Raw genomic sequence first — 14,119 nt, 5'->3', positions numbered from 1 at the left:
GCCACAGGGGTGCACAGCTGAGGAGCCCAATTTAGCTTAGAGTGCTAGTAGAAAAGACCAGGCCTGAAGGACAGCCTCTTCCTGGCCTCAGTCTCCTGTCCATGTAAGAAGCTGGCCTCACAGGGGCAGAGCTGGACAGTGGCTGTGGTGGTGAGCAAGGTCAGGAGAGGGAGGTGCTGAGACAAGAGGCACATGGCCATGGCTGACACAGGAGCACTTGTCTGTCCTCACCCAGAGGGTGGCTGTGGGCAGCACGCTCACCCTGCAGACCCAGCAGAGCCAGCAGGAGGGACCAGGAGGGCTCTCCTCCCAGGAGGGAGAGTGTGGGGTGATGGGTGGACCATGAGTCACAAGCTGACCAACAGGCCATGCTCTGGTACCCGGACCTCTGCTCCTGCCTCCCCAGGACTGTTCAATGGTGCAGCAGGGATTGGAAGTCCTCAGACCATGAGGACAGGCATGAGGAACTCATTATTAATCAGAGACACAGAGTCCTGCATGCAGCTGTTTCTCTTGATGACAACACAGCAGACTGAGCTTCAGATGAGGGTAATGACTCTGATGCTTCTATTCTCCAAAGGCCCTTGAGTTGTGCAGACTGCAGTCTACTTTCAGTTGTGTACAAGGGGTGTTTGCCTCTCACAGAGATTCATAAGAATGAGATGAAGAAAACATGTACCTATAAATGCAGGAAAATTTAACAAAGAGTCTGCTCCATGCCAGGGGCTTGGACATTCCCCAAGTCCTCCACAGCAGGTGCATAGCAGGGTCTCTGAGGTTCTATAAGGTAGAGAAGGAGAGGAAACCCCACAGGCCTACAGGAAGCCCCTCACTCCCAGCTTCCTCTCATCACCTGCTCCTTGGTCCCCTCCTGTCCCTCATGGTTCCTCAGTGTACCTGCTTGTCCTGGGCTCCACCCCTGGTCTGAGCTTCCAATGTTGGTCCTTATTTTCTGCTACTGATTCTGGTGCCCTGCTGGTCCTGAGCTTCCTGGTGGTTCTAATGCCTTGGTTTGTTCTTAGGTACCATGTAGGGACACTTGTGCTTAGGGTCATCCTGAAGTCCCTCACTATGGTCCTGCATTGTCATACACAGCTCCATCCTTGCTGGTCACAGATCTCAACTGTAGGGAGAACTGGTGCTTACATATCTCTGCACATGGTGACTCCACTCTTCAGGGAGGGGTTATAAGTTGTGCCTCCATTACCATCAGTGAGCCCCATTCACTGCAGCCACCACAGTAGGCTGATGGATGCAGCTCCAGCAGTAACCACTGGTGATGCAGAATCCAGAGGCATCCAGGTCAGGGACAATGTCTACTAGGGCTTCACCAACCAGGTCCCCACTCTTGCAGCTGCACCTGATAGAGGACCCTGAGGACAGAGAACCAGAGTGAGTCATGAACTCAGATGCAGCTGCCCCAGGTCTTCCTCCCTGAATCCCTGAGATCTCACATCTGGGAGCCTCCAGCAAAAGGAAGAAGAACCAGGATGTCCCCACGTTCCCCAGAGCAGGTTCCCATCCTAGAAAACCTCTTCCAGCTGGAGAAGACCCTGAATGTGAGTGAGCAGGTCTGTGGTTCAACCTGGGGCCTCATTGTGCATCTGGTGTGGGGAGGCTGTAACCAGGATTTGGAGGGAGGGCAGACACCTTGCTCTGGGGGAGACTGCTGGCTGCGCCCTCAGGAAGGTCCATCCCCTGCCTGGGGTGCATGTCACCAGGCCCAGGGATCCCTCATTCCAGGATCGGACATGTGGTGGGTCTTTGCAGGGAGCAGGACACATCTATACATGACAGAGGGCTTTGAGAACTGGTAAGGTAACCAGGCTCACCTCCCAGTGGACATAGGGCTAATGGCTGTGTGTGTGTGTGTGTGTGTGTGTGTGTGTGTGTGAACAGATCACAGAAGTGCAGGCTATACACACCTATATCTTACCCTAAGTTACAGAATCATGATTCTAATACATGTGCAGTCACCGTAAGCTCATGTTCAGCTTTGGGGTTCCAGAGTTTGAGGGAACATCTGCATGTTGCAATCTATGTCATTCAGAGCAGATTCCCTTAGACCCAAAGCTCATCAGGTGCTGGAGGACTTTGGGTGACTCATGACGGAGCTCCACGTTTCTCCAGGGACCTTCCTCTGGACTGTGTGGTGACAAGGACATCCATAGGAGGGTTGGTGCTCACAAGCTGCACACACTGTGGTTCAGTGGGGTGTAGACCCTGCTCACCTGGGTCCACTCCTAGCACTGTTGGCAGAGCACTCAGGCCTGGTTCTTGCCTTTTCCTGTGGAGAGATGAGGTCCTGCAGGAGCAGCTGGTCCTGTGGATTCTGCCCTTGGTGGAGAGTCACTCTGTGACTTGCCCTCCATGACCACATGTCACTGAGTCCTGGATTGTGGTGAGATCTCCTGAGAGTGGTGTGGCACACAGAGCCCAGCCCAGCCCTCCTCACCATGAGACCCTGAGGAGGTGGACTGCACATGTGACCTCCAGTCTGGAAAGGCACACATTGGGGATGTAGCAGGAACTCTGTGTGTGATCTCCATAGCAGGGACCTTAGGAATACAATATTGTCATCCTCTTTTAGTGCCATGATTCTCTTTTGGATGCTTAAATTGTCTCTTTGACCCCCATCCTGGAGCCCACAAGGTCACCTTCTCTGCTGTTGCCCTGACATGCCACAGCTATCATTTGGGCAGGTCAGAGAACCCCAGCCTGTGCCCTCTCCCATGCATCTACTGATATGGCTGAAGGTGAGAAGAGACCACGGGACACCCTGCTTGCACAGGGGGAGTAGAAAGTCATTTCACCTGTCTCAGCCACCCAGGCAGGCAGAGGCCACTGTGTCCATGGTCCCAGGAGGCCTGGTCACTGCTGGAGATGGTGGCAGACCTGGGAGCCAACCACGTGGTGCAGGTTCTGCAGGATTGCTGGACACTGGACGTAGGGACAGGTCTTCCAACAAGACTCCAAGGAAGGTGGGGCAGGCCAGAGATTGGAGGGTCACAGTCCCTGTGGTCTGCCCCTGAGAGGATGGAGCATTGAGATGTGAGGAGGAAGGTGAAACTCCAGGGGCACAGTCCTCAATAAGAGATGCCAGCAACATGAAACTTATGCCAAGGAAACTGTGTGAGTCCAGCAGAGACCAGCCCCGAGAGAGGCCACGAAGCTGCACCCAGCAAGGTCACTGGAGCTGAGCGGCACAGCCCTGTGGGTAAAGCAGAAGATACCATGTGCCCCAGGTGCTGGACACGGAACTACAGGACCTGCTTGTCCAGCTGGACTTTGGTCTCACTTTGCTCCCATACCTTTATTCTATGCCTCATTTCTAACTTTCAAATTGGAGATGTTGACTCTGCACCTTTATATATCAGACACCTGTAACTTGGCTTTGAACTTTACTCCCACAGGGAGGAGTTTGCCTTGAGGCTCAGAAGAGATTCTCTACCTGGACTTTGGGTGACCCTGGGGCTGTTAAGACAGTGCTGACTCTTGAAGGTGGGTCGGTGCATTTTGAAATGTGAGATGGGCATGAACGTTGGGGGCCTGGGGAAGAACACTAAGGTTTAGAAATGGAGTATTCTTCAGCTTTCCCGGATGGTGTCCACTGACTGCCTGGATGGAGTGTCCGCTGTTTTGATGTTGCACTCTGAAGGAGAGTGGCGGTGTATCCTTCAGCTTTCCCGGATGCTGGCCGCTGACTGCCTCGGTGGAGTGTCCGCTGTGGGGGATGGGACTGTACCGCTTCCTTCCCCTTCTGAGAACCCGAGCTCGGCCCAAGGGTCCGTGTGGGCTTGGCTGGTGGGATTCCACCTAATGGCCTTCCCTAACCTCCCTGCTTGCCAATTAATGGCTTCACTGAGGCGCCACGCCTTCTGTAGCCGCAGGGCAGGCCACGCGAATCAGTTGGCCTGGCTCTCCGGGCCCTGCTGCAGGCTGCTGGGATCCCTGGCACTCTATCACTTTGATTTTTTCTGCTTGCCCCTCCCCCAGCGCTGGCTAGCCAGGTTTCCTTTTGGCTGCTACTGGGAGGAGGGGTTGGAGGTCAGGTGTCTCTGGATTCCCCCTGGCCTGTATGGAGGCTCAGCTTGATACTCCCTCTCCCGGCAAGCCTAGGAGAGATTTTATGCGAATTCCCGCTGTCTGGGGGGTGAGCTGAATGACACCGACCTGTTTTGATGTCGCACTCTGAAGGAGAGTGGCGGTGTATCCTTCAGCTTTCCCGGATGCTGGCCAACAGCTTGCAACATCAAAACAGCCAGCAGCAGGACCCCGGAGATCCAGGCCAACTGATTCGCGCGGCCTGCCCTGCAGCTACAGAAGGCGTGGCGCCTCAGAGAAGCCATTAATTAGCAAGCAGGGAGGTTAGGGACTGCCATTAGGTGGAATCCCGCCAGCCAAGCCCACCGCCCACGCCCAGAACAGGCCCAGCGATCTGCCAGCATTGTAGTCACGATACCCCAATTGGAATAGGGACAGAGCAGAGCCGCCTTCCACTCCCGGAACAGGCCCAGAGAGCCGCCAGCGTGGTAGACACGTCACCCCAATTGGAGTAGGGGCACAGCCGCTGCCCGCACCTGCAAGGGAGACTTTTCAAGTATACAAGAGCAACATAAATAAATAGGGGGTAAATTTCAAAACACAACAGTTGCACCAAGCAGAAAGAAACGCGAGCAGTATGAAAAGACAAGGAAAGAAAGGTCCACAAGCAATGCAGGTCAACTCAACTTTAGAAGAGGTAATAGCTGCAACAGATGGAATATCAGATAAAGAGTTCAGGATATATATGCTTCAGATGATCTGGAGTCTCAAGGAAGACATGAGACAGCAAAATCAGACAATGAAAGATCACATTGACAAACAAATCCAGGAAGTAAAAGATCAATTTCACAGGGAGATAGAGGTAATAAAAAACAAACAAATTGAAATTCTAGAAATGCAGGAAACAATAAACCAACTTAAAAACTCAATTGAGAATACTACCAGCAGAGTAGATCACTTAGAAGAGAGAACATCAGACAATGAAGACAAAGTATTTCAACTGGAAAAGAACATAGACAGCTCAGCAAGTCTGCTAAGAAACCATGAGCAGAACATCCAAGAATTATGGGACAATATCAAAAGACCAAATTTAAGAGTCATTGGGATACAGGAAGGCACAGAGCTCCATTCCAAAGGAATAAACAGTCTATTCAGTGAAATAATACGAGAAAACTTCCCAGAATTGAAGATTGAGACAGAATCCCAAATCCTAGAAGCCTACAGGACGCCGAATGTGCAAAATCATAAGAGATCCACACCTAGACACATTATAATGAAGATGTCCAACATACAGAATAAGGAGAGAATTTTAAAAGCTGCAAGAGAAAGAAAGCAGATTACATTTAGGGGTAAACCAATCAGGATAACAGCTGATCTCTCAACACAGACTCTGAAAGCTAGAAGATCCTGGAATAACATATTTCAAACACTGAAAGACAATGGGCTCCAACCAAGAATCGTGTATCCAGCGAAATTAAGCTTCAGGTTAGAAGATGAAATTAAAACCTTCCACAATAAACAAAAGTTAAAAGAATTCGCAGCTAGAAAACCATCTCTTCAAAAAATCCTTGGCAAAACATTACAGGAAGAGGAAATGGAAAACAACATTGAAAACCAACAATGGGAGGTAGGACAGTAAAGGGGGGAAAGTAGTCAAAGAGGATAACAAATCAGGTTTAGTAACATCAATAAACAAATATGGATAGAAGAACAAACCATATCTCAATAATAACCCTAAATGTTAATGGCTTAAACTCACCAATTAAGAGACATAGGCTAGTAGAATGGATCAAAAAACAAGACCCAACAATATGCTGTCTACAGGAGACGCATTTGATAGGAAAAGATATACATAGACTGAAGGTGAAAGGTTGGGAAAAATCATATCACTCATATGGACCGCGGAAACAAGCAGGAGTGTCCATACTCATATCTAATAAAATAGATTTCAAGCCAAAGCTAATCAAAAGGGATATAGAAGGACACTTCATACTGCTCAAGGGAACCATACACCAACAAGACATAACAATCATAAATATATATGCCCCAAATAATGGTGCAGCTGTATTCATCAAGCAAACTCTTCTCAAGTTCAAGAGTCTAATAGACCAACATACAATAATCATGGGAGACTTCAACACACCTCTCTCACCACTGGACAGATCTTCCAAACAAAAGTTAAATAAGGAAACTATAGAACTCAATAACACAATTAACAACCTAGACTTAATTGACATATACAGACTATACCACCCAACATCAAGTAGCTACACTTTTTTCTCAGCAGCACATGGAACCTTCTCAAAAATAGACCATATACTATGTCACAGGGCAACTCTTAGACAATACAAAGGGGTAGAGATAATACCATGCATCTTATCTGATCATAATGGAATGAAACTGAAAATCAATGATAAAAGAAGAAAGGAAAAAGCAAGCATCACCTGGAGAATGAACAATAGGTTGCTGAGTGATCAATGGGTTTTAGAAGACATCAAGGAGGAAATTAAAAAATTCCTAGAGTTAAATGAAAACACAGACACAACATATCGGAATCTATGGGACACATTGAAAGCAGTTCTAAGAGGAAAATTCATTGCTTGGAGTTCATTCCTCAAAAAAAGAAAAAACCAACAAATAAATGATCTCATACTTCATCTCAAAATCCTAGAAAAAGAAGAGCAAAACAACAGCAAAAGAAGTAGAAGGCAAGAAATAATTAAAATCAGAGCTGAAATTAATGAAATTGAAACAAAAGAAACAATTGAAAAAATTGACAAAACTAAAAGCTGGTTCTTTGAAAAAATAAATAAAATTGACAGACCCTTAGCCATGCTAACGAAGAGAAGAAGAGAGAGAACCCAAATTACTAGCATACGGGATGAAAAAGACAATATCACAACAGACACTTCAGAAATACAGAAGATAATCAGAAATTACTTTGAATCCTTATACTCCAATAAAATAGAAGATAGTGAAGGCATAGATAAATTCCTTGAGTCCTATGATCTGCCCAGATTGAGCCAGGAGGATATAGACAACCTAAACAGACCAATAACAATAGAGGAAATAGAAGAAACCATCAAAAGACTACCAACTAAGAAAAGCCCAGGACCGGATGGGTATACAGCAGAGTTTTACAAAACCTTTAAAGAGGAACTAACACCAATACTTTTCAAGCTATTTCAGGAAATAGAAAAAGAGGGAGAACTTCCAAATTCATTCTACGAGGCCAACATCACCCTGATTCCGAAACCAGACAAAGACACATCAAAGAAGGAAAACTACAGACCAATATCTCTAATGAACCTTGACGCAAAAATCCTCAATAAGATTCTGGCGAATCGGATTCAAATACATATCAAAAAAATTATACATCATGATCAAGTAGGATTCATCCCTGGGATGCAAGGCTGGTTTAATATACGGAAATCAATAAATGTTATTCACCACATCAATAGACTTAAAAATAAGAACCATATGATCATCTCAATAGATGCAGAAAAAGCATTTGACAAAGTTCAGCATCCCTTTATGTTCAAAACGCTAGAAAAATTAGGGATAACAGGATCATACCTCAACATTGTAAAAGCAATATATGATAAGCCACAGGCCAGCATCATTCTGAATGGAGAAAAATTGAAGGCATTCCCTCTAAGATCTGGTACAAGACAGGGATGCCCTCTCTCACCACTTCTGTTCAACATAGTCCTCGAAACACTGGCCAGAGCAATTAGACAGTCAAAAGAAATTAAAGGCATAAAAATAGGAAAAGAAGAACTTAAATTATCACTATTTGCAGATGATATGATTCTATACCTAGCAGACCCAAAAGGGTCTACAAAGAAGCTATTAGAGCTAATAAATGAATTCAGCAAAGTGGCAGGATATAAGATCAACACGCATAAATCAAAGGCGTTCCTGTATATGAGCGACAAATCCTCTGAAACGGAAATGAGGACAACTACTCCATTCACAATATCCCCCCAAAAAATAAAATACTTGGGAATCAACCTAACAAAAGAGGTGAAAGATTTATACAATGAAAATTACAGAACCCTAAAGAAAGACATAGAAGAAGACCTTAGAAGATGGAAAAACATACCCTGCTCATGGATAGGCAGAACTAACATCATCAAAATGGCGATATTACCAAAAGTTCTCTATAAGTTCAATGCAATGCCAATCAAAATCCCAACAGCATATCTTGTAGAAATAGATAAAAGAATCATGAAATTCATATGGAATAATAAAAGACCCAGAATAGCAAAAACAATACTAAGCAGGAAGTGTGAATCAGGCGGTATAGCTATACCAGACTTCAAACTATACTACAGAGCAATAGTAACAAAAACAGCATGGTACTGGTACCAAAACAGGCGGGTGGACCAATGGTACAGAATAGAGGACACAGCAACCAATCCACAAAACTACAACTATCTTATTTTTGATAAAGGGGCTAAAAGCATGCAATGGAGGAAGGATAGCATCTTCAACAAATGGTGCTGGGAAAATTGGAAATCCATTTGCACCAAAATGAATCTGAATCCCTATCTCTCGCCTTGCACAAAAGTTAACTCAAAATGGATCAAGGAGCTTGATATTAAATCTGAGACACGGCATCTGATAGAAGAAAAAGTTGGTTATGATCTACACGCTGTGGGATCGGGCTCCAAATTCCTCAATAGGACACCCATAGCGCTAGAGTTAACAAATAGAATCAACAAATGGGACTTACTCAAACTAAAAAGTTTTTTCTCAGCAAAAGAAACAATAAGAGAGATAAATAGGGAGCCTACATCCTGGGAACAAATCTTTACTCCACACACTTCAGATAGAGCCCTAATAACCAGAATATACAAAGAACTCAAAAAATTAGACAATAAGATAACAAATAACCCAATCAATAAATGGGCCAAGGACCTGAACAGACACTTCTCAGAGGAGGACATACAATCAATCAACAAGTACATGAAAAAATGCTCACCATCGCTAGCAGTCAGAGAAATGCAAATCAAAACTACCCTAAGATACCATCTCACTCCAGTAAGACTGGCAGCCTTTAGGAAGTCAAACAACAATAAGTGCTGGAGAGGATGCGGGGAAAAGGGCACTCTTGTTCATTGCTGGTGGGACTGCAAATTGGTGCAGCCAATTTGGAAAGCAGTATGGAGATTTCTCGGAAAGCTGGGAATGGAACCACCATTTGACCCAGCTATTCCCCTTCTCGGTCTATTCCCTAAAGCCCTAACAAGAGCATGCTACAGGGACACTGCTACATCGATGTTCATAGCAGCTCAATTCACGATAGCAAGACTGTGGAACCAGCCTAGATGCCCTTCAATAGATGAATGGATAAAAAAAATGTGGCATTTATACACTATGGAGTATTACTCTGCATTAAAAAATGACAAAATTATAGAATTTGGAGGGAAATGGATGGCATTAGAGCAGATTATGCTAAGTGAAGCTAGTCAATCTTTAAAAAACAAATACCAAATGACTCCTTTGATATAAGTGGTGTAAACAAGGACAGGGTAGGGACGAAGAGCTTGAGAAGAATATTTACAGTAAACAGGGATGAGAGGTGGGAGGGAAAGGGAGTGAGAAGGGAAATTGCATGGAAATGGAAGGCGATCCTCAGGGTTATACAAAATGTCATATAAGAGGTAAGGAGGGGTAAGTCAAGAGAATACAAATGGAAGACATGATTTACAGTAGAAGGGGTAGAGAGAGAAAAGGGGAGGGGAGGGGAGGGGAGGGGAGGGGGGATAGTAGACAATAGGACAGACAGCAGAATACATCAGACACTAGAAAGGCAATATGTCAATCAATGGAAGGGTAACTGATGTGATACAGCAATTTGTATACGGGGTAAAAGCGGGAGTTCATAATCCACTTGAATCAAACCGTGTAATATGATGTATTAAGAACTATGTAATGTTATGAACGACCAATAAAAAAAAAAAAAATAAAAAAAAAAAAAGAAAAAAAAAAAAAAAGAAATGGAGTGTCCCCAAGAGATCCTGTGCCAATGAAATGATTCGTAGAGGTGGAAAGATTAGATCATGAGCATTGGAAACTAGTAAGTGGACTCATGCACTGACGTGGATCACCTGGGTGGCAGCCAAATGTAGGAAGTGTGTGTTGGTGGAGGTAGGTCACTGTGGGTGTGCTTTGGAGTTGTGATTGTGTCCCTGGTGAGCAGACCTGTCTCTAAGCTTCCTTGTTACCATATCCTGAGCTGGTTACCCTTCTTCCATGATGGTCTCCCTCACCTAGGACCAGAGCTGTGCAGTCAGCTCACTGTGCACTGCAACCTGTGAAACTATAAGTCATCTTCAAGGACCTCAGGATGGGCAGAGCTGGGATCGAGTTCCCACAGGTGTGTGGCATTGCCCGGACCGTGTCCTGCTTTTGCTGTGCGCACCCTGCTCGTTTCTAGGTGCATACTCAGGTCACTCACCCCACGCTCCAGGGACATTGGTGTGAATACTGGATCCAGTGCCCTCTGTGCACCCTGAGACCAGGTTTGTTGAGGTGTCCAGGTTAGTGAGTCACAGCCAAGTCACTTTGTCGGGTGAACTGAGACGAGGCTTAAGGTGGGCACAGGGTTCCTGAGCCTGGCAGAGCTGGCATTTGGGCTCTGAGATTGTGAGGTGGGAGGCAGCAGGGAGCTCTCTACCACCCCAGGCCAGGAGAGGCCCACTGCCCTGCAGACACCCAGACTGACTCCAGACACTGCCATGGTCCCTGGGGTGGAGCCCAGCAGCAGCAGGACCTGTGGAGACCACATCCACATGCAGGACTCCACCTGCCCAGGGAAAGGCTCAGGCACCCCATGAACCAGGGTGGAGAGGTCACCAGGGAGAGATGAGGAGGAGATGTGGGCAAGGGTGGAGGGCAGCTGTGCAGTCACCAGGAGAACCACTGTGTCAAAGGACGTTTCTATGATGAAGCTAAGGACACTGTGTGGTAGGATGAGTAGTGTGAGTGTGAGTGTGTGTGTGTGCGTGTGTGTATGTGTGAGTGTGTTTGTGTGTGAGTGTGTGTGTAACTGTGTGTGTGAGTGTGAGTGTGTGAGTGTGTGTGTGAGTGTATGTGTAACTGTGTGTGAGTGTGTGTGTGTATGTGCATCTGTGTGAGTGTGTGTGTGTGTGTGTGTGTGTGTGTGTGCATGTGGGCTGAGGACTCTGGGATCCCGTGCTGTGGTCTGGAAGAGGAGGCTGCAGCCTTGGTGTGAACTGCCAGCTGCCTGCCCTGGGGAGGGTGACCCAGGTCAGTGTGTGAAGATCACCTGGCAGGGTCAGGGTCATGGCTGTGATGGGTGGAGGTGTCTGAGAGCCTGCTGAGCCTTCCCCAGGTGAGTCCTCTGCAGCTGCCCAGGGACTGGCTGCTGGAGCAGGGGGCAGGCCTGGAGCTCAGGGACAGCAATGTGACAAGGTAGCAGAGTCTGCCTTCCAGGGGTCTCACTCATACAGAGTCAGACACACACACACAAAAAAAACACTCCTGCACACACACACACAAATAATATACAGGTATATATACACAGAAACACACAGACTCACATGTGTACTGTGCAGCCTGACCTGAGAAGGTGGAGAGAGACACTCCTGACTCCATAAGAGAAGAGCATGGGATGATCTGAGGCAGAAGAGACCTCCAGATTCTCCATGATGGGATCCAGGGAGACACTGATCACCTGGAGAGAAACCATCCACTCCCCTCTGCTGCTCTGAAGGTGGCACCTGAGCTCCTGTGTGCTGAGCGCCCCCTGCTGGTCCTGGGCACCCTGCAGGAGGTTTGTGTCTGGGCTCACACTGAGGTCCCCTCACTGTGGCTCTGGCACAGTAATAGGTGGCCGTGTCCTGAGTGGTCAGGGAGCTCAGCTGCAGGGAGAACTGGTTCTTGGACGTGTCTCTGGAGATGGACACTCGGCTCTTGAGGGATGGGTTGTAGTAAGTATCACCATCATAATCTATGACTCCTATCCACTCCAGCCCCTTTCCTGAGGGCTGACGGATCCAGCTCCAGCCATAACCAGTGGTTGTGATGGAGTAACCAGAGACAGCACAGGTGAGGGACAGGGTCTGTGAGGGCTTCACCAGGCCAGGTCCTGACTCCTGCAGCTGCACCTGGCACAGGACACCTGGGGACAAGGACAATCACACTCTGTCAGTCACCTGCAGTCACAACCTCCCCATGGACCCAGGTATGACACTGGGGACACTCACCTTGGGGAGCTGTGACCAGGCACAGGACAAGACCCAGCAGCCTCATCTTCTAGACCACACCTGCCTTCCCAGAGACCTCAGCCCTGTCTGAGCAGAGAGCTGGGAGCTCCCACAGCCCACAGGGCCTTTGAACCCAGAGCAGGAGGAGGAATTTGCATGTGGGTGAGGCTCTTCTGATATCTGGAGAGGCTGAGGTCAGGCTGCCCAGGTCCTCTGTGCTCCTGAGATGTGTCCCTGTCTGGAACCCAAGTGGAGCTTTACCTGTGAGAGGAGAGCAGGTGGTTTCAGGGGAGCTGGAAGGCTGTCAGAGGGGGAGCCCACCCTCCTGAGCCCAGCCCTGCCTCCTCCAAGCCCTTCCTCCCTGCACCTGGGAGGGTCTCAGAGTGTTTCAGAGGAAAGAAAGAAGTCTCAATATGCTGTTTGCTGGTGATGTGATTCAATACCTAGGAGAACCAAAATCTCCCCCAGAAGGCTTCTAGGTCTGATAAACAACTGTAGCAATAGAGCTAAATACATCATGCACAGATAAATAAGCCACTCTCCTATATTTTCAAAATGAGTCATCTTAGAAAATAAATCAAGGGAATGTTCTCATTCTAATGACCTTTAAAAAAACTTGGGGAAAAATTCAACTGGGGAGGTGAAAGATGTCTTAATGGAAATAGTGAATAACTCCAGGAGACTTTGAAGAACTTAGAGATGGAAAGGCCCCCCATGTTCTGCTATCATCAGAATCAAAAATATCAAGAAAGTATTTGCACACCCTTGATTACCTCAAATGTCACACAGATTCAGTGAAATCTCCAACAAATACCAACAACCTTTTTAGAAGAACCAGAAGAGTGTCCTAGTATTTGTGTGGAGAAGTCACAAAATAGGCAAAGTGATTAAGTAGGAAGAGTGAACCTGGAGATGACAACATGTGACCTCAAATTACTTGACAGAGCTGCAGTAACTAAACCAGCATGACACTGTCACCAAAGCAGACCTGGAGACCAAGGGGAGAGAGTAGGAGGTACAGAGACAGACCAACCTAAGTGCACTTATCTGGCGCTTGACAGAGTTTCCAAAATCATGTTGCAGAAATTACAGGCTTTTCAACAGACAGTGCTGGGAAAGCTGAATATCAATATGTAAAGGAATATAATAGGTCACTATCCCTCACCCTGTAAAATGTCAACTCAAAGTTGATCAGATATTGACTAATTAGACTGGACACTCTGAAAGGGCTAGAATCAAATATTGCACCAACCCTCCTCTGTACTGACACAGACACCGACTTCCTCAATCAGGTTCCTAAAGTGCAAGGGTCAAAACCAGGAATCAGTAAGTGGGACAGTACACATACCATAGGGTGACAGCAGCCCAGACATCTGGCCCTGCAGTGAACCCACACACAGACCAGAGGGTGACTAGAGGACAGGGTGGCCCCACACATGCAGTCCACAGGGTTTTGACCGAAACCGCACAAGCACTTATTGGAAGAAGGCGAATCCTTTACTGAACAGATCTGGGAAAACTGGACCACCACAGGCAGGAGGAGGAACTGGACCCTGACTCTCACCAGTGCAGACCTCAGCTCCAAATCAGTGATGGCCTCACAGACAGCTCCTGAGATGAGAGAGCCCTGGAAGGAGGCCTGGGAGACGCTGCATGGAGCTCATACAGGGGAGAGTGTGGGTCAGAACCTGGAATCAAAAACCATAGAGTGAAAGTGGACACTGGGATTCACCAAGGAGCAGGGTTCCCCACAGCAAAGGAAGCTACAGAGGAGGAGAACAGCCACACAGTAGCAGAAAAGGCATCTGGAAGCCTGCTCCCCCAACAAGTATTAGTTA

Source organism: Urocitellus parryii, chromosome 6 (assembly GCF_045843805.1).
Source record: "Urocitellus parryii isolate mUroPar1 chromosome 6, mUroPar1.hap1, whole genome shotgun sequence".
NCBI lineage: Eukaryota > Metazoa > Chordata > Mammalia > Rodentia > Sciuridae > Urocitellus > Urocitellus parryii.
The sequence above is the reverse complement of the archived record's forward strand: the minus strand, read 5'-3'. Positions refer to the sequence as shown.